We start from the raw sequence: 22,144 nt of genomic DNA, 5'->3' as shown, positions 1-22,144 counted from the left end.
TATTCAGGAAAAAACGCATACGCCCTTTTTGGCCAACCAAGCAAGCTTGCAAAGGAAATCTGCACTACAATGAAGTCTCACTTCCCCCCGGTCAAAAGGGCCATCTGAAAAAAGTGTAAAATCCAGAAAGGCAGGACAGGCCATGGAGAACTGGGAGCCTTGTTATGCTGATGGGCGGGATGTAAATTGCCAACAGCCACTCGGGAGAGGTGTATGGTGTTTCCTGAAACATCTAAAAAACAAAGCAACAGAGCCTAGGGCACTTCCACTTATGGTCCTATAGCTTAGGGAAATTAAAATCAAAAAGACACAGCCACCCCAAAGTTTGGGACGGCTCTGTTTACAAGAACCTCGTTTACGGTACAAGTTCAATATCGCAGAAAGTGAAAAATGGATAAAGAAGTTGTGGTACTTACGTACAATGCAATATCACTCAGCAATGAAATCTATGTCATCAGGCCCGTAGCAGCATAATGAGTGGATTCAGGTATGATGATTCTAACTGAAATAAGTCACACAGAAAAAGAAACATCATAAGATATCACTAATACACGGGATGTAAACTTGGCTACACAGGAACTGGATTACAAAACAGAACAGGGTCTCAAATTTAGAAAACCAACTTATGCTTGCTTAAGGGGAAAGGTGAGTTGGGGTGCTGCATCAAACCAGAGATTGAAATGAGCACAGATAAAGTTCCTTAAGCCAAATATGGAATAGACAAGAACTACTCCTTGCTCAACGAAATGGACTCAACACCCCATATTAAACGCCTAAGAATGTACCTGACTAGTAAGTATCTTAAAACCTATGGATTGCTATGTCTCTGAAAGAAAATCAAGCGTGTGTACAGGGGCACAAACGCAGCAGTGATAGGATTGGAGAGGTTCGGTGAGCAAATGAAGACCCTTTGAAGTCATATTGCATGGTACCCATTCCACGGGTCTCAACTCTCCAGGTTTAAGGGATTCTTCCTTCAGCTAAAACATGCACGTGGAACCCAGAGTATGATCAACCGTGTGATCGGGAGACGTGTTCCAATATGTCTCAGTTCTCGTCCCCTGGTACTCGGGTGCAACATTCCAGACGCTTTACTAACACTCTCCCGACTTGGAGAGTCAGTGCCTTTAACCTCCTGTTTGGCCCAGTTTGCAATTTCTGCGGAAGATGAACAGGAATAGGGAGAACCAATGAGAGACTAGCTGGAGGTGTCTGGACGGGCAAATTTAACTCTCATTTCCCACCAGGAAGAGGAATTAACCAAAGGCTCAGCGTGCCGTGCCGGAACCAGATTAGGGCCTGAAGCAATCCTGCGGTGTTGCGGCCAGCTCACAAGAAAGCGAGTTGAAGAAAGGAGCTCAGGGGCACTGTAATTCACAAACCTGCAGAGTTATAAATGACAGCTATCGTCCAAAAATATACTGAAGTAAGGCTGCCAAGAGGACTTGAAAGCGGGGCAGAATTGCAGGAAACCGAGTTCAGGAGGTAGACTGGAATTGCATTTAAAGCATAGGAAAAGAGGCAGAACGTCCACAATGATGCACTTGGCCAAAAAGGGCGTATGCGTTTTTTCCTGAATATATTCAGGAAAAAACGCATACGCCCTTTTTGGCCAACCAAGCAAGCTTGCAAAGGAAATCTGCACTACAATGAAGTCTCACTTCCCCCCGGTCAAAAGGGCCATCTGAAAAAAGTGTAAAATCCAGAAAGGCAGGACAGGCCATGGAGAACTGGGAGCCTTGTTATGCTGATGGGCGGGATGTAAATTGCCAACAGCCACTCGGGAGAGGTGTATGGTGTTTCCTGAAACATCTAAAAAACAAAGCAACAGAGCCTAGGGCACTTCCACTTATGGTCCTATAGCTTAGGGAAATTAAAATCAAAAAGACACAGCCACCCCAAAGTTTGGGACGGCTCTGTTTACAAGAACCTCGTTTACGGTACAAGTTCAATATCGCAGAAAGTGAAAAATGGATAAAGAAGTTGTGGTACTTACGTACAATGCAATATCACTCAGCAATGAAATCTATGTCATCAGGCCCGTAGCAGCATAATGAGTGGATTCAGGTATGATGATTCTAACTGAAATAAGTCACACAGAAAAAGAAACATCATAAGATATCACTAATACACGGGATGTAAACTTGGCTACACAGGAACTGGATTACAAAACAGAACAGGGTCTCAAATTTAGAAAACCAACATATGCTTGCTTAAGGGGAAAGGTGAGTTGGGGTGCTGCATCAAACCAGAGATTGAAATGAGCACAGATAAAGTTCCTTAAGCCAAATATAGAATAGACAAGAACTACTCCTTGCTCAACGAAATGGACTCAACACCCCATATTAAACGCCTAAGAATGTACCTGACTAGTAAGTATCTTAAAACCTATGGATTGCTATGTCTCTGAAAGAAAATCAAGCGTGTGTACAGGGGCACAAACGCAGCAGTGATAGGATTGGAGAGGTTCGGTGAGCAAATGAAGACCCTTTGAAGTCATATTGCATGGTACCCATTCCACGGGTCTCAACTCTCCAGGTTTAAGGGATTCTTCCTTCAGCTAAAACATGCACGTGGAACCCAGAGTATGATCAACCGTGTGATCGGGAGACGTGTTCCAATATGTCTCAGTTCTCGTCCCCTGGTACTCGGGTGCAACATTCCAGACGCTTTACTAACACTCTCCCGACTTGGAGAGTCAGTGCCTTTAACCTCCTGTTTGGCCCAGTTTGCAATTTCTGCGGAAGATGAACAGGAATAGGGAGAACCAATGAGAGACTAGCTGGAGGTGTCTGGACGGGCAAATTTAACTCTCATTTCCCACCAGGAAGAGGAATTAACCAAAGGCTCAGCGTGCCGTGCCGGAACCAGATTAGGGCCTGAAGCAATCCTGCGGTGTTGCGGCCAGCTCACAAGAAAGCGAGTTGAAGAAAGGAGCTCAGGGGCACTGTAATTCACAAACCTGCAGAGTTATAAATGACAGCTATCGTCCAAAAATATACTGAAGTAAGGCTGCCAAGAGGACTTGAAAGCGGGGCAGAATTGCAGGAAACCGATTTCAGGAGGTAGACTGGAATTGCATTTAAAGCATAGGAAAAGAGGCAGAACGTCCACAATGATGCACTTGGCCAAAAAGGGCGTATGCGTTTTTTCCTGAATATATTCAGGAAAAAACGCATACGCCCTTTTTGGCCAACCAAGCAAGCTTGCAAAGGAAATCTGCACTACAATGAAGTCTCACTTCCCCCCGGTCAAAAGGGCCATCTGAAAAAAGTGTAAAATCCAGAAAGGCAGGACAGGCCATGGAGAACTGGGAGCCTTGTTATGCTGATGGGCGGGATGTAAATTGCCAACAGCCACTCGGGAGAGGTGTATGGTGTTTCCTGAAACATCTAAAAAACAAAGCAACAGAGCCTAGGGCACTTCCACTTATGGTCCTATAGCTTAGGGAAATTAAAATCAAAAAGACACAGCCACCCCAAAGTTTGGGACGGCTCTGTTTACAAGAACCTCATTTACGGTACAAGTTCAATATCGCAGAAAGTGAAAAATGGATAAAGAATTTGTGGTACTTACGTACAATGCAATATCACTCAGCAATGAAATCTATGTCATCAGGCCCGTAGCAGCATAATGAGTGGATTCAGGTATGATGATTCTAACTGAAATAAGTCACACAGAAAAAGAAACATCATAAGATATCACTAATACACGGGATGTAAACTTGGCTACACAGGAACTGGATTACAAAACAGAACAGGGTCTCAAATTTAGAAAACCAACTTATGCTTGCTTAAGGGGAAAGGTGAGTTGGGGTGCTGCATCAAACCAGAGATTGAAATGAGCACAGATAAAGTTCCTTAAGCCAAATATGGAATAGACAAGAACTACTCCTTGCTCAACGAAATGGACTCAACACCCCATATTAAACGCCTAAGAATGTACCTGACTAGTAAGTATCTTAAAACCTATGGATTGCTATGTCTCTGAAAGAAAATCAAGCGTGTGTACAGGGGCACAAACGCAGCAGTGATAGGATTGGAGAGGTTCGGTGAGCAAATGAAGACCCTTTGAAGTCATATTGCATGGTACCCATTCCACGGGTCTCAACTCTCCAGGTTTAAGGGATTCTTCCTTCAGCTAAAACATGCACGTGGAACCCAGAGTATGATCAACCGTGTGATCGGGAGACGTGTTCCAATATGTCTCAGTTCTCGTCCCCTGGTACTCGGGTGCAACATTCCAGACGCTTTACTAACACTCTCCCGACTTGGAGAGTCAGTGCCTTTAACCTCCTGTTTGGCCCAGTTTGCAATTTCTGCGGAAGATGAACAGGAATAGGGAGAACCAATGAGAGACTAGCTGGAGGTGTCTGGACGGGCAAATTTAACTCTCATTTCCCACCAGGAAGAGGAATTAACCAAAGGCTCAGCGTGCCGTGCCGGAACCAGATTAGGGCCTGAAGCAATCCTGCGGTGTTGCGGCCAGCTCACAAGAAAGCGAGTTGAAGAAAGGAGCTCAGGGGCACTGTAATTCACAAACCTGCAGAGTTATAAATGACAGCTATCGTCCAAAAATATACTGAAGTAAGGCTGCCAAGAGGACTTGAAAGCGGGGCAGAATTGCAGGAAACCGAGTTCAGGAGGTAGACTGGAATTGCATTTAAAGCATAGGAAAAGAGGCAGAACGTCCACAATGATGCACTTGGCCAAAAAGGGCGTATGCGTTTTTTCCTGAATATATTCAGGAAAAAACGCATACGCCCTTTTTGGCCAACCAAGCAAGCTTGCAAAGGAAATCTGCACTACAATGAAGTCTCACTTCCCCCCGGTCAAAAGGGCCATCTGAAAAAAGTGTAAAATCCAGAAAGGCAGGACAGGCCATGGAGAACTGGGAGCCTTGTTATGCTGATGGGCGGGATGTAAATTGCCAACAGCCACTCGGGAGAGGTGTATGGTGTTTCCTGAAACATCTAAAAAACAAAGCAACAGAGCCTAGGGCACTTCCACTTATGGTCCTATAGCTTAGGGAAATTAAAATCAAAAAGACACAGCCACCCCAAAGTTTGGGACGGCTCTGTTTACAAGAACCTCGTTTACGGTACAAGTTCAATATCGCAGAAAGTGAAAAATGGATAAAGAAGTTGTGGTACTTACGTACAATGCAATATCACTCAGCAATGAAATCTATGTCATCAGGCCCGTAGCAGCATAATGAGTGGATTCAGGTATGATGATTCTAACTGAAATAAGTCACACAGAAAAAGAAACATCATAAGATATCACTAATACACGGGATGTAAACTTGGCTACACAGGAACTGGATTACAAAACAGAACAGGGTCTCAAATTTAGAAAACCAACTTATGCTTGCTTAAGGGGAAAGGTGAGTTGGGGTGCTGCATCAAACCAGAGATTGAAATGAGCACAGATAAAGTTCCTTAAGCCAAATATGGAATAGACAAGAACTACTCCTTGCTCAACGAAATGGACTCAACACCCCATATTAAACGCCTAAGAATGTACCTGACTAGTAAGTATCTTAAAACCTATGGATTGCTATGTCTCTGAAAGAAAATCAAGCGTGTGTACAGGGGCATAAACGCAGCAGTGATAGGATTGGAGAGGTTCGGTGAGCAAATGAAGACCCTTTGAAGTCATATTGCATGGTACCCATTCCACGGGTCTCAACTCTCCAGGTTTAAGGGATTCTTCCTTCAGCTAAAACATGCACGTGGAACCCAGAGTATGATCAACCGTGTGATCGGGAGACGTGTTCCAATATGTCTCAGTTCTCGTCCCCTGGTACTCGGGTGCAACATTCCAGACGCTTTACTAACACTCTCCCGACTTGGAGAGTCAGTGCCTTTAACCTCCTGTTTGGCCCAGTTTGCAATTTCTGCGGAAGATGAACAGGAATAGGGAGAACCAATGAGAGACTAGCTGGAGGTGTCTGGACGGGCAAATTTAACTCTCATTTCCCACCAGGAAGAGGAATTAACCAAAGGCTCAGCGTGCCGTGCCGGAACCAGATTAGGGCCTGAAGCAATCCTGCGGTGTTGCGGCCAGCTCACAAGAAAGCGAGTTGAAGAAAGGAGCTCAGGGGCACTGTAATTCACAAACCTGCAGAGTTATAAATGACAGCTATCGTCCAAAAATATACTGAAGTAAGGCTGCCAAGAGGACTTGAAAGCGGGGCAGAATTGCAGGAAACCGATTTCAGGAGGTAGACTGGAATTGCATTTAAAGCATAGGAAAAGAGGCAGAACGTCCACAATGATGCACTTGGCCAAAAAGGGCGTATGCGTTTTTTCCTGAATATATTCAGGAAAAAACGCATACGCCCTTTTAGGCCAACCAAGCAAGCTTGCAAAGGAAATCTGCACTACAATGAAGTCTCACTTCCCCCCGGTCAAAAGGGCCATCTGAAAAAAGTGTAAAATCCAGAAAGGCAGGACAGGCCATGGAGAACTGGGAGCCTTGTTATGCTGATGGGCGGGATGTAAATTGCCAACAGCCACTCGGGAGAGGTGTATGGTGTTTCCTGAAACATCTAAAAAACAAAGCAACAGAGCCTAGGGCACTTCCACTTATGGTCCTATAGCTTAGGGAAATTAAAATCAAAAAGACACAGCCACCCCAAAGTTTGGGACGGCTCTGTTTACAAGAACCTCGTTTACGGTACAAGTTCAATATCGCAGAAAGTGAAAAATGGATAAAGAATTTATGGTACTTACGTACAATGCAATATCACTCAGCAATGAAATCTATGTCATCAGGCCCGTAGCAGCATAATGAGTGGATTCAGGTATGATGATTCTAACTGAAATAAGTCACACAGAAAAAGAAACATCATAAGATATCACTAACACACGGGATGTAAACTTGGCTACACAGGAACTGGATTACAAAACAGAACAGGGTCTCAAATTTAGAAAACCAACTTATGCTTGCTTAAGGGGAAAGGTGAGTTGGGGTGCTGCATCAAACCAGAGATTGAAATGAGCACAGATAAAGTTCCTTAAGCCAAATATGGAATAGACAAGAACTACTCCTTGCTCAACGAAATGGACTCAACACCCCATATTAAACGCCTAAGAATGTACCTGACTAGTAAGTATCTTAAAACCTATGGATTGCTATGTCTCTGAAAGAAAATCAAGCGTGTGTACAGGGGCATAAACGCAGCAGTGATAGGATTGGAGAGGTTCGGTGAGCAAATGAAGACCCTTTGAAGTCATATTGCATGGTACCCATTCCACGGGTCTCAACTCTCCAGGTTTAAGGGATTCTTCCTTCAGCTAAAACATGCACGTGGAACCCAGAGTATGATCAACCGTGTGATCGGGAGACGTGTTCCAATATGTCTCAGTTCTCGTCCCCTGGTACTCGGGTGCAACATTCCAGACGCTTTACTAACACTCTCCCGACTTGGAGAGTCAGTGCCTTTAACCTCCTGTTTGGCCCAGTTTGCAATTTCTGCGGAAGATGAACAGGAATAGGGAGAACCAATGAGAGACTAGCTGGAGGTGTCTGGACGGGCAAATTTAACTCTCATTTCCCACCAGGAAGAGGAATTAACCAAAGGCTCAGCGTGCCGTGCCGGAACCAGATTAGGGCCTGAAGCAATCCTGCGGTGTTGCGGCCAGCTCACAAGAAAGCGAGTTGAAGAAAGGAGCTCAGGGGCACTGTAATTCACAAACCTGCAGAGTTATAAATGACAGCTATCGTCCAAAAATATACTGAAGTAAGGCTGCCAAGAGGACTTGAAAGCGGGGCAGAATTGCAGGAAACCGATTTCAGGAGGTAGACTGGAATTGCATTTAAAGCATACGAAAAGAGGCAGAACGTCCACAATGATGCACTTGGCCAAAAAGGGCGTATGCGTTTTTTCCTGAATATATTCAGGAAAAAACGCATACGCCCTTTTAGGCCAACCAAGCAAGCTTGCAAAGGAAATCTGCACTACAATGAAGTCTCACTTCCCCCCGGTCAAAAGGGCCATCTGAAAAAAGTGTAAAATCCAGAAAGGCAGGACAGGCCATGGAGAACTGGGAGCCTTGTTATGCTGATGGGCGGGATGTAAATTGCCAACAGCCACTCGGGAGAGGTGTATGGTGTTTCCTGAAACATCTAAAAAACAAAGCAACAGAGCCTAGGGCACTTCCACTTATGGTCCTATAGCTTAGGGAAATTAAAATCAAAAAGACACAGCCACCCCAAAGTTTGGGACGGCTCTGTTTACAAGAACCTCGTTTACGGTACAAGTTCAATATCACAGAAAGTGAAAAATGGATAAAGAATTTATGGTACTTACGTACAATGCAATATCACTCAGCAATGAAATCTATGTCATCAGGCCCGTAGCAGCATAATGAGTGGATTCAGGTATGATGATTCTAACTGAAATAAGTCACACAGAAAAAGAAACATCATAAGATATCACTAACACACGGGATGTAAACTTGGCTACACAGGAACTGGATTACAAAACAGAACAGGGTCTCAAATTTAGAAAACCAACTTATGCTTGCTTAAGGGGAAAGGTGAGTTGGGGTGCTGCATCAAACCAGAGATTGAAATGAGCACAGATAAAGTTCCTTAAGCCAAATATGGAATAGACAAGAACTACTCCTTGCTCAACGAAATGGACTCAACACCCCATATTAAACGCCTAAGAATGTACCTGACTAGTAAGTATCTTAAAACCTATGGATTGCTATGTCTCTGAAAGAAAATCAAGCGTGTGTACAGGGGCACAAACGCAGCAGTGATAGGATTGGAGAGGTTCGGTGAGCAAATGAAGACCCTTTGAAGTCATATTGCATGGTACCCATTCCACGGGTCTCAACTCTCCAGGTTTAAGGGATTCTTCCTTCAGCTAAAACATGCACGTGGAACCCAGAGTATGATCAACCGTGTGATCGGGAGACGTGTTCCAATATGTCTCAGTTCTCGTCCCCTGGTACTCGGGTGCAACATTCCAGACGCTTTACTAACACTCTCCCGACTTGGAGAGTCAGTGCCTTTAACCTCCTGTTTGGCCCAGTTTGCAATTTCTGCGGAAGATGAACAGGAATAGGGAGAACCAATGAGAGACTAGCTGGAGGTGTCTGGACGGGCAAATTTAACTCTCATTTCCCACCAGGAAGAGGAATTAACCAAAGGCTCAGCGTGCCGTGCCGGAACCAGATTAGGGCCTGAAGCAATCCTGCGGTGTTGCGGCCAGCTCACAAGAAAGCGAGTTGAAGAAAGGAGCTCAGGGGCACTGTAATTCACAAACCTGCAGAGTTATAAATGACAGCTATCGTCCAAAAATATACTGAAGTAAGGCTGCCAAGAGGACTTGAAAGCGGGGCAGAATTGCAGGAAACCGATTTCAGGAGGTAGACTGGAATTGCATTTAAAGCATAGGAAAAGAGGCAGAACGTCCACAATGATGCACTTGGCCAAAAAGGGCATATGCGTTTTTTCCTGAATATATTCAGGAAAAAACGCATACGCCCTTTTTGGCCAACCAAGCAAGCTTGCAAAGGAAATCTGCACTACAATGAAGTCTCACTTCCCCCCGGTCAAAAGGGCCATCTGAAAAAAGTGTAAAATCCAGAAAGGCAGGACAGGCCATGGAGAACTGGGAGCCTTGTTATGCTGATGGGCGGGATGTAAATTGCCAACAGCCACTCGGGAGAGGTGTATGGTATTTCCTGAAACATCTAAAAAACAAAGCAACAGAGCCTAGGGCACTTCCACTTATGGTCCTATAGCTTAGGGAAATTAAAATCAAAAAGACACAGCCACCCCAAAGTTTGGGACGGCTCTGTTTACAAGAACCTCGTTTACGGTACAAGTTCAATATCGCAGAAAGTGAAAAATGGATAAAGAAGTTGTGGTACTTACGTACAATGCAATATCACTCAGCAATGAAATCTATGTCATCAGGCCCGTAGCAGCATAATGAGTGGATTCAGGTATGATGATTCTAACTGAAATAAGTCACACAGAAAAAGAAACATCATAAGATATCACTAATACACGGGATGTAAACTTGGCTACACAGGAACTGGATTACAAAACAGAACAGGGTCTCAAATTTAGAAAACCAACATATGCTTGCTTAAGGGGAAAGGTGAGTTGGGGTGCTGCATCAAACCAGAGATTGAAATGAGCACAGATAAAGTTCCTTAAGCCAAATATAGAATAGACAAGAACTACTCCTTGCTCAACGAAATGGACTCAACACCCCATATTAAACGCCTAAGAATGTACCTGACTAGTAAGTATCTTAAAACCTATGGATTGCTATGTCTCTGAAAGAAAATCAAGCGTGTGTACAGGGGCACAAACGCAGCAGTGATAGGATTGGAGAGGTTCGGTGAGCAAATGAAGACCCTTTGAAGTCATATTGCATGGTACCCATTCCACGGGTCTCAACTCTCCAGGTTTAAGGGATTCTTCCTTCAGCTAAAACATGCACGTGGAACCCAGAGTATGATCAACCGTGTGATCGGGAGACGTGTTCCAATATGTCTCAGTTCTCGTCCCCTGGTACTCGGGTGCAACATTCCAGACGCTTTACTAACACTCTCCCGACTTGGAGAGTCAGTGCCTTTAACCTCCTGTTTGGCCCAGTTTGCAATTTCTGCGGAAGATGAACAGGAATAGGGAGAACCAATGAGAGACTAGCTGGAGGTGTCTGGACGGGCAAATTTAACTCTCATTTCCCACCAGGAAGAGGAATTAACCAAAGGCTCAGCGTGCCGTGCCGGAACCAGATTAGGGCCTGAAGCAATCCTGCGGTGTTGCGGCCAGCTCACAAGAAAGCGAGTTGAAGAAAGGAGCTCAGGGGCACTGTAATTCACAAACCTGCAGAGTTATAAATGACAGCTATCGTCCAAAATTATACTGAAGTAAGGCTGCCAAGAGGACTTGAAAGCGGGGCAGAATTGCAGGAAACCGATTTCAGGAGGTAGACTGGAATTGCATTTAAAGCATAGGAAAAGAGGCAGAACGTCCACAATGATGCACTTGGCCAAAAAGGGCGTATGCGTTTTTTCCTGAATATATTCAGGAAAAAACGCATACGCCCTTTTTGGCCAACCAAGCAAGCTTGCAAAGGAAATCTGCACTACAATGAAGTCTCACTTCCCCCCGGTCAAAAGGGCCATCTGAAAAAAGTGTAAAATCCAGAAAGGCAGGACAGGCCATGGAGAACTGGGAGCCTTGTTATGCTGATGGGCGGGATGTAAATTGCCAACAGCCACTCGGGAGAGGTGTATGGTGTTTCCTGAAACATCTAAAAAACAAAGCAACAGAGCCTAGGGCACTTCCACTTATGGTCCTATAGCTTAGGGAAATTAAAATCAAAAAGACACAGCCACCCCAAAGTTTGGGACGGCTCTGTTTACAAGAACCTCGTTTACGGTACAAGTTCAATATCGCAGAAAGTGAAAAATGGATAAAGAAGTTGTGGTACTTACGTACAATGCAATATCACTCAGCAATGAAATCTATGTCATCAGGCCCGTAGCAGCATAATGAGTGGATTCAGGTATGATGATTCTAACTGAAATAAGTCACACAGAAAAAGAAACATCATAAGATATCACTAATACACAGGATGTAAACTTGGCTACACAGGAACTGGATTACAAAACAGAACAGGGTCTCAAATTTAGAAAACCAACTTATGCTTGCTTAAGGGGAAAGGTGAGTTGGGGTGCTGCATCAAACCAGAGATTGAAATGAGCACAGATAAAGTTCCTTAAGCCAAATATAGAATAGACAAGAACTACTCCTTGCTCAACGAAATGGACTCAACACCCCATATTAAACGCCTAAGAATGTACCTGACTAGTAAGTATCTTAAAACCTATGGATTGCTATGTCTCTGAAAGAAAATCAAGCGTGTGTACAGGGGCACAAACGCAGCAGTGATAGGATTGGAGAGGTTCGGTGAGCAAATGAAGACCCTTTGAAGTCATATTGCATGGTACCCATTCCACGGGTCTCAACTCTCCAGGTTTAAGGGATTCTTCCTTCAGCTAAAACATGCACGTGGAACCCAGAGTATGATCAACCGTGTGATCGGGAGACGTGTTCCAATATGTCTCAGTTCTCGTCCCCTGGTACTCGGGTGCAACATTCCAGACGCTTTACTAACACTCTCCCGACTTGGAGAGTCAGTGCCTTTAACCTCCTGTTTGGCCCAGTTTGCAATTTCTGCGGAAGATGAACAGGAATAGGGAGAACCAATGAGAGACTAGCTGGAGGTGTCTGGACGGGCAAATTTAACTCTCATTTCCCACCAGGAAGAGGAATTAACCAAAGGCTCAGCGTGCCGTGCCGGAACCAGATTAGGGCCTGAAGCAATCCTGCGGTGTTGCGGCCAGCTCACAAGAAAGCGAGTTGAAGAAAGGAGCTCAGGGGCACTGTAATTCACAAACCTGCAGAGTTATAAATGACAGCTATCGTCCAAAAATATACTGAAGTAAGGCTGCCAAGAGGACTTGAAAGCGGGGCAGAATTGCAGGAAACCGATTTCAGGAGGTAGACTGGAATTGCATTTAAAGCATAGGAAAAGAGGCAGAACATCCACAATGATGCACTTGGCCAAAAAGGGCGTATGCGTTTTTTCCTGAATATATTCAGGAAAAAACGCATACGCCCTTTTTGGCCAACCAAGCAAGCTTGCAAAGGAAATCTGCACTACAATGAAGTCTCACTTCCCCCCGGTCAAAAGGGCCATCTGAAAAAAGTGTAAAATCCAGAAAGGCAGGACAGGCCATGGAGAACTGGGAGCCTTGTTATGCTGATGGGCGGGATGTAAATTGCCAAGAGCCAATCCGGAGAGGTGTATGGTGTTTCCTGAAACATCTAAAAAACAAAGCAACAGAGCCTAGGGCACTTCCACTTATGGTCCTATAGCTTAGGGAAATTAAAATCAAAAAGACACAGCCACCCCAAAGTTTGGGACGGCTCTGTTTACAAGAACCTCGTTTACGGTACAAGCTCAATATCGCAGAAAGTGAAAAATGGATAAAGAAGTTGTGGTACTTACGTACAATGCAATATCACTCAGCAATGAAATCTATGTCATCAGGCCCATAGCAGCATAATGAGTGGATTCAGGTATGATGATTCTAACTGAAATAAGTCACACAGAAAAAGAAACATCATAAGATATCACTAATACACGGGATGTAAACTTGGCTACACAGGAACTGGATTACAAAACAGAACAGGGTCTCAAATTTAGAAAACCAACTTATGCTTGCTTAAGGGGAAAGGTGAGTTGGGGTGCTGCATAAAACCAGAGATTGAAATGAGCACAGATAAAGTTCCTTAAGCCAAATATAGAATAGACAAGAACTACTCCTTGCTCAACGAAATGGACTCAACACCCCATATTAAACGCCTAAGAATGTACCTGACTAGTAAGTATCTTAAAACCTATGGATTGCTATGTCTCTGAAAGAAAATCAAGCGTGTGTACAGGGGCACAAACGCAGCAGTGATAGGATTGGAGAGGTTCGGTGAGCAAATGAAGACCCTTTGAAGTCATATTGCATGGTACCCATTCCACGGGTCTCAACTCTCCAGGTTTAAGGGATTCTTCCTTCAGCTAAAACATGCACGTGGAACCCAGAGTATGATCAACCGTGTGATCGGGAGACGTGTTCCAATATGTCTCAGTTCTCGTCCCCTGGTACTCGGGTGCAACATTCCAGACGCTTTACTAACACTCTCCCGACTTGGAGAGTCAGTGCCTTTAACCTCCTGTTTGGCCCAGTTTGCAATTTCTGCGGAAGATGAACAGGAATAGGGAGAACCAATGAGAGACTAGCTGGAGGTGTCTGGACGGGCAAATTTAACTCTCATTTCCCACCAGGAAGAGGAATTAACCAAAGGCTCAGCGTGCCGAGCCAGAACCAGATTAGGGCCTGAAGCAATCCTGCGGTTTTGCGGCCAGCTCACAAGAAAGCGAGTTGAAGAAAGGAGCTCAGGGGCACTGTAATTCACAAACCTGCAGAGTTATAAATGACAGCTATCGTCCAAAAATATACTGAAGTAAGGCTGCCAAGAGGACTTGAAAGCGGGGCAGAATTGCAGGAATCCGATTTCAGGAGGTAGACTGGAATTGCATTTAAAGCATAGGAAAAGAGGCAGAACGTCCACAATGATGCACTTGGCCAAAAAGGGCGTATGCGTTTTTTCCTGAATATATTCAGGAAAAAACGCATACGCCCTTTTTGGCCAACCAAGCAAGCTTGCAAAGGAAATCTGCACTACAATGAAGTCTCACTGCCCCCCGGTCAAAAGGGCCATCTGAAAAAAGTGTAAAATCCAGAAAGGCAGGACAGGCCATGGAGAACTGGGAGCCTTGTTATGCTGATGGGCGGGATGTAAATTGCCAAGAGCCACTCCGGAGACGTGTATGGTGTTTCCTGAAACATCTAAAAAACAAAGCAACAGAGCCTAGGGCACTTCCACTTATGGTCCTATAGCTTAGGGAAATTAAAATCAAAAAGACACAGCCACCCCAAAGTTTGGGACGGCTCTGTTTACAAGAACCTCGTTTACGGTACAAGTTCAATATCGCAGAAAGTGAAAAATGGATAAAGAAGTTGTGGTACTTACGTACAATGCAATATCACTCAGCAATGAAATCTATGTCATCAGGCCCGTAGCAGCATAATGAGTGGATTCAGGTATGATGATTCTAACTGAAATAAGTCACACAGAAAAAGAAACATCATAAGATATCACTAATACACAGGATGTAAACTTGGCTACACAGGAACTGGATTACAAAACAGAACAGGGTCTCAAATTTAGAAAACCAACTTATGCTTGCTTAAGGGGAAAGGTGAGTTGGGGTGCTGCATCAAACCAGAGATTGAAATGAGCACAGATAAAGTTCCTTAAGCCAAATATAGAATAGACAAGAACTACTCCTTGCTCAACGAAATGGACTCAACACCCCATATTAAACGCCTAAGAATGTACCTGACTAGTAAGTATCTTAAAACCTATGGATTGCTATGTCTCTGAAAGAAAATCAAGCGTGTGTACAGGGGCACAAACGCAGCAGTGATAGGATTGGAGAGGTTCGGTGAGCAAATGAAGACCCTTTGAAGTCATATTGCATGGTACCCATTCCACGGGTCTCAACTCTCCAGGTTTAAGGGATTCTTCCTTCAGCTAAAACATGCACGTGGAACCCAGAGTATGATCAACCGTGTGATCGGGAGACGTGTTCCAATATGTCTCAGTTCTCGTCCCCTGGTACTCGGGTGCAACATTCCAGACGCTTTACTAACACTCTCCCGACTTGGAGAGTCAGTGCCTTTAACCTCCTGTTTGGCCCAGTTTGCAATTTCTGCGGAAGATGAACAGGAATAGGGAGAACCAATGAGAGACTAGCTGGAGGTGTCTGGACGGGCAAATTTAACTCTCATTTCCCACCAGGAAGAGGAATTAACCAAAGGCTCAGCGTGCCGTGCCGGAACCAGATTAGGGCCTGAAGCAATCCTGCGGTGTTGCGGCCAGCTCACAAGAAAGCGAGTTGAAGAAAGGAGCTCAGGGGCACTGTAATTCACAAACCTGCAGAGTTATAAATGACAGCTATCGTCCAAAAATATACTGAAGTAAGGCTGCCAAGAGGACTTGAAAGCGGGGCAGAATTGCAGGAAACCGATTTCAGGAGGTAGACTGGAATTGCATTTAAAGCATAGGAAAAGAGGCAGAACATCCACAATGATGCACTTGGCCAAAAAGGGCGTATGCGTTTTTTCCTGAATATATTCAGGAAAAAACGCATACGCCCTTTTTGGCCAACCAAGCAAGCTTGCAAAGGAAATCTGCACTACAATGAAGTCTCACTTCCCCCCGGTCAAAAGGGCCATCTGAAAAAAGTGTAAAATCCAGAAAGGCAGGACAGGCCATGGAGAACTGGGAGCCTTGTTATGCTGATGGGCGGGATGTAAATTGCCAAGAGCCAATCCGGAGAGGTGTATGGTGTTTCCTGAAACATCTAAAAAACAAAGCAACAGAGCCTAGGGCACTTCCACTTATGGTCCTATAGCTTAGGGAAATTAAAATCAAAAAGACACAGCCACCCCAAAGTTTGGGACGGCTCTGTTTACAAGAACCTCGTTTACGGTACAAGCTCAATATCGCAGAAAGTGAAAAATGGATAAAGAAGTTGTTGTACTTACGTACAATGCAATATCACTCAGCAATGAAATCTATGTCATCAGGCCCATAGCAGCATAATGAGTGGATTCAGGTATGATGATTCTAACTGAAATAAGTCACACAGAAAAAGAAACATCATAAGATATCACTAATACACGGGATGTAAACTTGGCTACACAGGAACTGGATTACAAAACAGAACAGGGTCTCAAATTTAGAAAACCAACTTATGCTTGCTTAAGGGGAAAGGTGAGTTGGGGTGCTGCATAAAACCAGAGATTGAAATGAGCACAGATAAAGTTCCTTAAGCCAAATATAGAATAGACAAGAACTACTCCTTGCTCAACGAAATGGACTCAACACCCCATATTAAACGCCTAAGAATGTACCTGACTAGTAAGTATCTTAAAACCTATGGATTGCTATGTCTCTGAAAGAAAATCAAGCGTGTGTACAGGGGCACAAACGCAGCAGTGATAGGATTGGAGAGGTTCGGTGAGCAAATGAAGACCCTTTGAAGTCATATTGCATGGTACCCATTCCACGGGTCTCAACTCTCCAGGTTTAAGGGATTCTTCCTTCAGCTAAAACATGCACGTGGAACCCAGAGTATGATCAACCGTGTGATCGGGAGACGTGTTCCAATATGTCTCAGTTCTCGTCCCCTGGTACTCGGGTGCAACATTCCAGACGCTTTACTAACACTCTCCCGACTTGGAGAGTCAGTGCCTTTAACCTCCTGTTTGGCCCAGTTTGCAATTTCTGCGGAAGATGAACAGGAATAGGGAGAACCAATGAGAGACTAGCTGGAGGTGTCTGGACGGGCAAATTTAACTCTCATTTCCCACCAGGAAGAGGAATTAACCAAAGGCTCAGCGTGCCGAGCCAGAACCAGATTAGGGCCTGAAGCAATCCTGCGGTTTTGCGGCCAGCTCACAAGAAAGCGAGTTGAAGAAAGGAGCTCAGGGGCACTGTAATTCACAAACCTGCAGAGTTATAAATGACAGCTATCGTCCAAAAATATACTGAAGTAAGGCTGCCAAGAGGACTTGAAAGCGGGGCAGAATTGCAGGAATCCGATTTCAGGAGGTAGACTGGAATTGCATTTAAAGCATAGGAAAAGAGGCAGAACGTCCACAATGATGCACTTGGCCAAAAAGGGCGTATGCGTTTTTTCCTGAATATATTCAGGAAAAAACGCATACGCCCTTTTTGGCCAACCAAGCAAGCTTGCAAAGGAAATCTGCACTACAATGAAGTCTCACTGCCCCCCGGTCAAAAGGGCCATCTGAAAAAAGTGTAAAATCCAGAAAGGCAGGACAGGCCATGGAGAACTGGGAGCCTTGTTATGCTGATGGGCGGGATGTAAATTGCCAAGAGCCACTCCGGAGACGTGTATGGTGTTTCCTGAAACATCTAAAAAACAAAGCAACAGAGCCTAGGGCACTTCCACTTATGGTCCTATAGCTTAGGGAAATTAAAATCAAAAAGACACAGCCACCCCAAAGTTTGGGACGGCTCTGTTTACAAGAACCTCGTTTACGGTACAAGTTCAATATCGCAGAAAGTGAAAAATGGATAAAGAAGTTGTGGTACTTACGTACAATGCAATATCACTCAGCAATGAAATCTATGTCATCAGGCCCGTAGCAGCATAATGAGTGGATTCAGGTATGATGATTCTAACTGAAATAAGTCACACAGAAAAAGAAACATCATAAGATATCACTAATACACGGAATGTAAACTTGGCTAAACAGGAACTGGATTACAAAAGAGAACAGGGTCTCAAATTTAGAAAACCAACTTATGCTTGCTTAAGGGGAAAGGTGAGTTGGGGTGCTGCATAAAACCAGAGATTGAAATGAGCACAGATAAAGTTCCTTAAGCCAAATATGGAATAGACAAGAACTACTCCTTGCTCAACGAAATGGACTCAACACCCCATATTAAACGCCTAAGAATGTACCTGACTAGTAAGTATCTTAAAACCTATGGATTGCTATGTCTCTGAAAGAATATCAAGCGTGTGTACAGGGGCATAAACGCAGCAGTGATAGGATTGGAGAGGTTCGGTGAGCAAATGAAGACCCTTTGAAGTCATATTGCATGGTACCCATTCCACAGGTCTCAACTCTCCAGGTTTAAGGGATTCTTCCTTCAGCTAAAACATGCACGTGGAACCCAGAGTATGATCAACCGTGTGATCGGGAGACGTGTTCCAATATGTCTCAGTTCTCGTCCCCTGGTACTCGGGTGCAACATTCCAGACGCTTTACTAACACTCTCCCGACTTGGAGAGTCAGTGCCTTTAACCTCCTGTTTGGCCCAGTTTGCAATTTCTGCGGAAGATGAACAGGAATAGGGAGAACCAATGAGAGACTAGCTGGAGGTGTCTGGACGGGCAAATTTAACTCTCATTTCCCACCAGGAAGAGGAATTAACCAAAGGCTCAGCGTGCCGAGCCAGAACCAGATTAGGGCCTGAAGCAATCCTGCGGTGTTGCGGCCAGCTCACAAGAAAGCGAGTTGAAGAAAGGAGCTCAGGGGCACTGTAATTCACAAACCTGCAGAGTTATAAATGACAGCTATCGTCCAAAAATATACTGAAGTTAGGCTGCCAAGAGGACTTGAAAGCGGGGCAGAATTGCAGGAAACCGATTTCAGGAGGTAGACTGGAATTGCATTTAAAGCATAGGAAAAGAGGCAGAACGTCCACAATGATGCACTTGGACAAAAAGGGCGTATGCGTTTTTTCCTGAATATATTCAGGAAAAAACGCATACGCCCTTTTTGGCCAACCAAGCAAGCTTGCAAAGGAAATCTGCACTACAATGAAGTCTCACTTCCCCCCGGTCAAAAGGGCCATCTGAAAAAAGTGTAAAATCCAGAAAGGCAGGACAGGCCATGGAGAACTGGGAGCCTTGTTATGCTGATGGGCGGGATGTAAATTGCCAACAGCCACTCGGGAGAGGTGTATGGTGTTTCCTGAAACATCTAAAAAACAAAGCAACAGAGCCTAGGGCACTTCCACTTATGGTCCTATAGCTTAGGGAAATTAAAATCAAAAAGACACAGCCACCCCAAAGTTTGGGACAGCTCTGTTTACAAGAACCTCGTTTACGGTACAAGTTCAATATCGCAGAAAGTGAAAAATGGATAAAGAAGTTGTGGTACTTACGTACAATGCAATATCACTCAGCAATGAAATCTATGTCATCAGGCCCGTAGCAGCATAATGAGTGGATTCAGGTATGATGATTCTAACTGAAATAAGTCACACAGAAAAAGAAACATCATAAGATATCACTAATACACGGAATGTAAACTTGGCTACACAGGAACTGGATTACAAAACAGAACAGGGTCTCAAATTTAGAAAACCAACTTATGCTTGCTTAAGGGGAAAGGTGAGTTGGGGTGCTGCATAAAACCAGAGATTTAAATGAACACAGATAAAGTTCCTTAAGCCAAATATGGAATAGACAAGAACTACTCCTTGCTCAACGAAATGGACTCAACACCCCATATTAAACGCCTAAGAATGTACCTGACTAGTAATTATCTTAAAACCTATGAATTGCTATGTCTCTGAAAGAAAAGCAAGCGTGTGTACAGGGGCATAAACGCAGCAGTGATAGGATTGGAGAGGTTCGGTGAGCAAATGAAGACCCTTTGAAGTCATATTGCATGGTACCCATTCCACGGGTCTCAACTCTCCAGGTTTAAGGGATTCTGCCTTCAGGTAAAACATGCACGTGGAACCCAGAGTATGATCACCCGTGTGATCGGGAGACATGTTCCAATATGTCTCAGTTCTCGTCCCCTGGTACTCGGGTGCAACATTCCAGACGCTTTACTAACACTCTCCCGACTTGGAGAGTCAGTGCCTTTAACCTCCTGTTTGGCCCAGTTTGCAATTTCTGCGGAAGATGAACAGGAATAGGGAGAACCAATGAGAGACTAGCTGGAGGTGTCTGGACGGGCAAATTTAACTCTCATTTCCCACCAGGAAGAGGAATTAACCAAAGGCTCAGCGTGCCGTGCCGGAACCAGATTAGGGCCTGAAGCAATCATGCGGTGTTGCGGCCAGCTCACAAGAAAGCGAGTTGAAGAAAGGAGCTCAGGGGCACTGTAATTCACAAACCTGCAGAGTTATAAATGACAGCTATCGTCCAAAAATATACTGAAGTAAGGCTGCCAAGAGGACTTGAAAGCGGGGCAGAATTGCAGGAAACCGATTTCAGGAGGTAGACTGGAATTGCATTTAAAGCATAGGAAAAGAGGCAGAACGTCCACAATGATGCACTTGGCCAAAAAGGGCGTATGCGTTTTTTCCTGAATATATTCAGGAAAAAACGCATACGCCCTTTTTGGCCAACCAAGCAAGCTTGCAAAGGAAATCTGCACTACAATGAAGTCTCACTTCCCCCCGGTCAAAAGGGCCATCTGAAAAAAGTGTAAAATCCAGAAAGGCAGGACAGGCCATTGAGAACTGGGAGCCTTGTTATGCTGATGGGTGGGATGTAAATTGCCAACAGCCACTCGGGAGAGGTGTATGGTGTTTCCTGAAACATCTAAAAAACAAAGCAACAGAGCCTAGGGCACTTCCACTTATGGTCCTATAGCTTAGGGAAATTAAAATCAAAAAGACACAGCCACCCCAAAGTTTGGGACGGCTCTGTTTACAAGAACCTCGTTTACGGTACAAGTTCAATATCGCAGAAAGTGAAAAATGGATAAAGAAGTTGTGGTACTTACGTACAATGCAATATCACTCAGCAATGAAATCTATGTCATCAGGCCCGTAGCAGCATAATGAGTGGATTCAGGTATGATGATTCTAACTGAAATAAGTCACACAGAAAAAGAAACATCATAAGATATCACTAATACACGGAATGTAAACTTGGCTACACAAGAACTGGATTACAAAACAGAACAGGGTCTCAAATTTAGAAAACCAACTTATGCTTGCTTAAGGGGAAAGGTGAGTTGGGGTGCTGCATAAAACCAGAGATTGAAATGAGCACAGATAAAGTTCCTTAAGCCAAATATGGAATAGACAAGAACTACTCCTTGCTCAACGAAATGGACTCAACACCCCATATTAAACGCCTAAGAATGTACCTGACTAGTAAGTATCTTAAAACCTATGGATTGCTATGTGTCTGAAAGAAAATCAAGCGTGTGTACAGGGGCATAAACGCAGCAGTGATAGGATTGGAGAGGTTCGGTGAGCAAATGAAGACCCTTTGAAGTCATATTGCATGGTACCCATTCCACAGGACTCAACTCTCCAGGTTTAAGGGATTCTGCCTTTAGGTAAAACATGCACATGGAACCCAGAGTATGATCAACCGTGTGGTCGGGAGACATGTTCCAATATGTCTCAGTTCTCGTCCCCTGGTACTCGGGTGCAACATTCCAGACGCTTTACTAACACTCTCCCGACGTGGAGAGTCAGTGCCTTTAACCTCCTGTTTGGCCCAGTTTGCAATTTCTGAGGAAGATGAACAGGAATAGGGAGAACCAATGAGAGACTAGGTGGAGGTGTCTGGACGGGCAAATTTAACTCTCATTTCCCACCAGGAAGAGGAATTAACCAAAGGCTCAGCGTGCCGTGCCGGAACCAGATTAGGGCCTGAAGCAATCCTGCGGTGTTGCGGCCAGCTCACAAGAAAGCGAGTTGAAGAAAGGAGCTCAGGGGCACTGTAATTCACAAACCTGCAGAGTTATAAATGACAGCTATCGTCCAAAAATATACTGAAGTAAGGCTGCCAAGAGGACTTGAAAGCGGGGCAGAATTGCAGGAAACCGATTTCAGGAGGTAGACTGGAATTGCATTTAAAGCATAGGAAAAGAGGCAGAACGTCCACAATGATGCACTTGGCCAAAAAGGGCGTATGCGTTTTTTCCTGAATATATTCAGGAAAAAACGCATACGCC

Source organism: Leucopleurus acutus (genome assembly GCF_964270905.1).
Source record: "Leucopleurus acutus genome assembly, chromosome: 5".
NCBI lineage: Eukaryota > Metazoa > Chordata > Mammalia > Artiodactyla > Delphinidae > Leucopleurus > Leucopleurus acutus.
Note: the sequence above shows the minus strand (reverse complement) of the source record.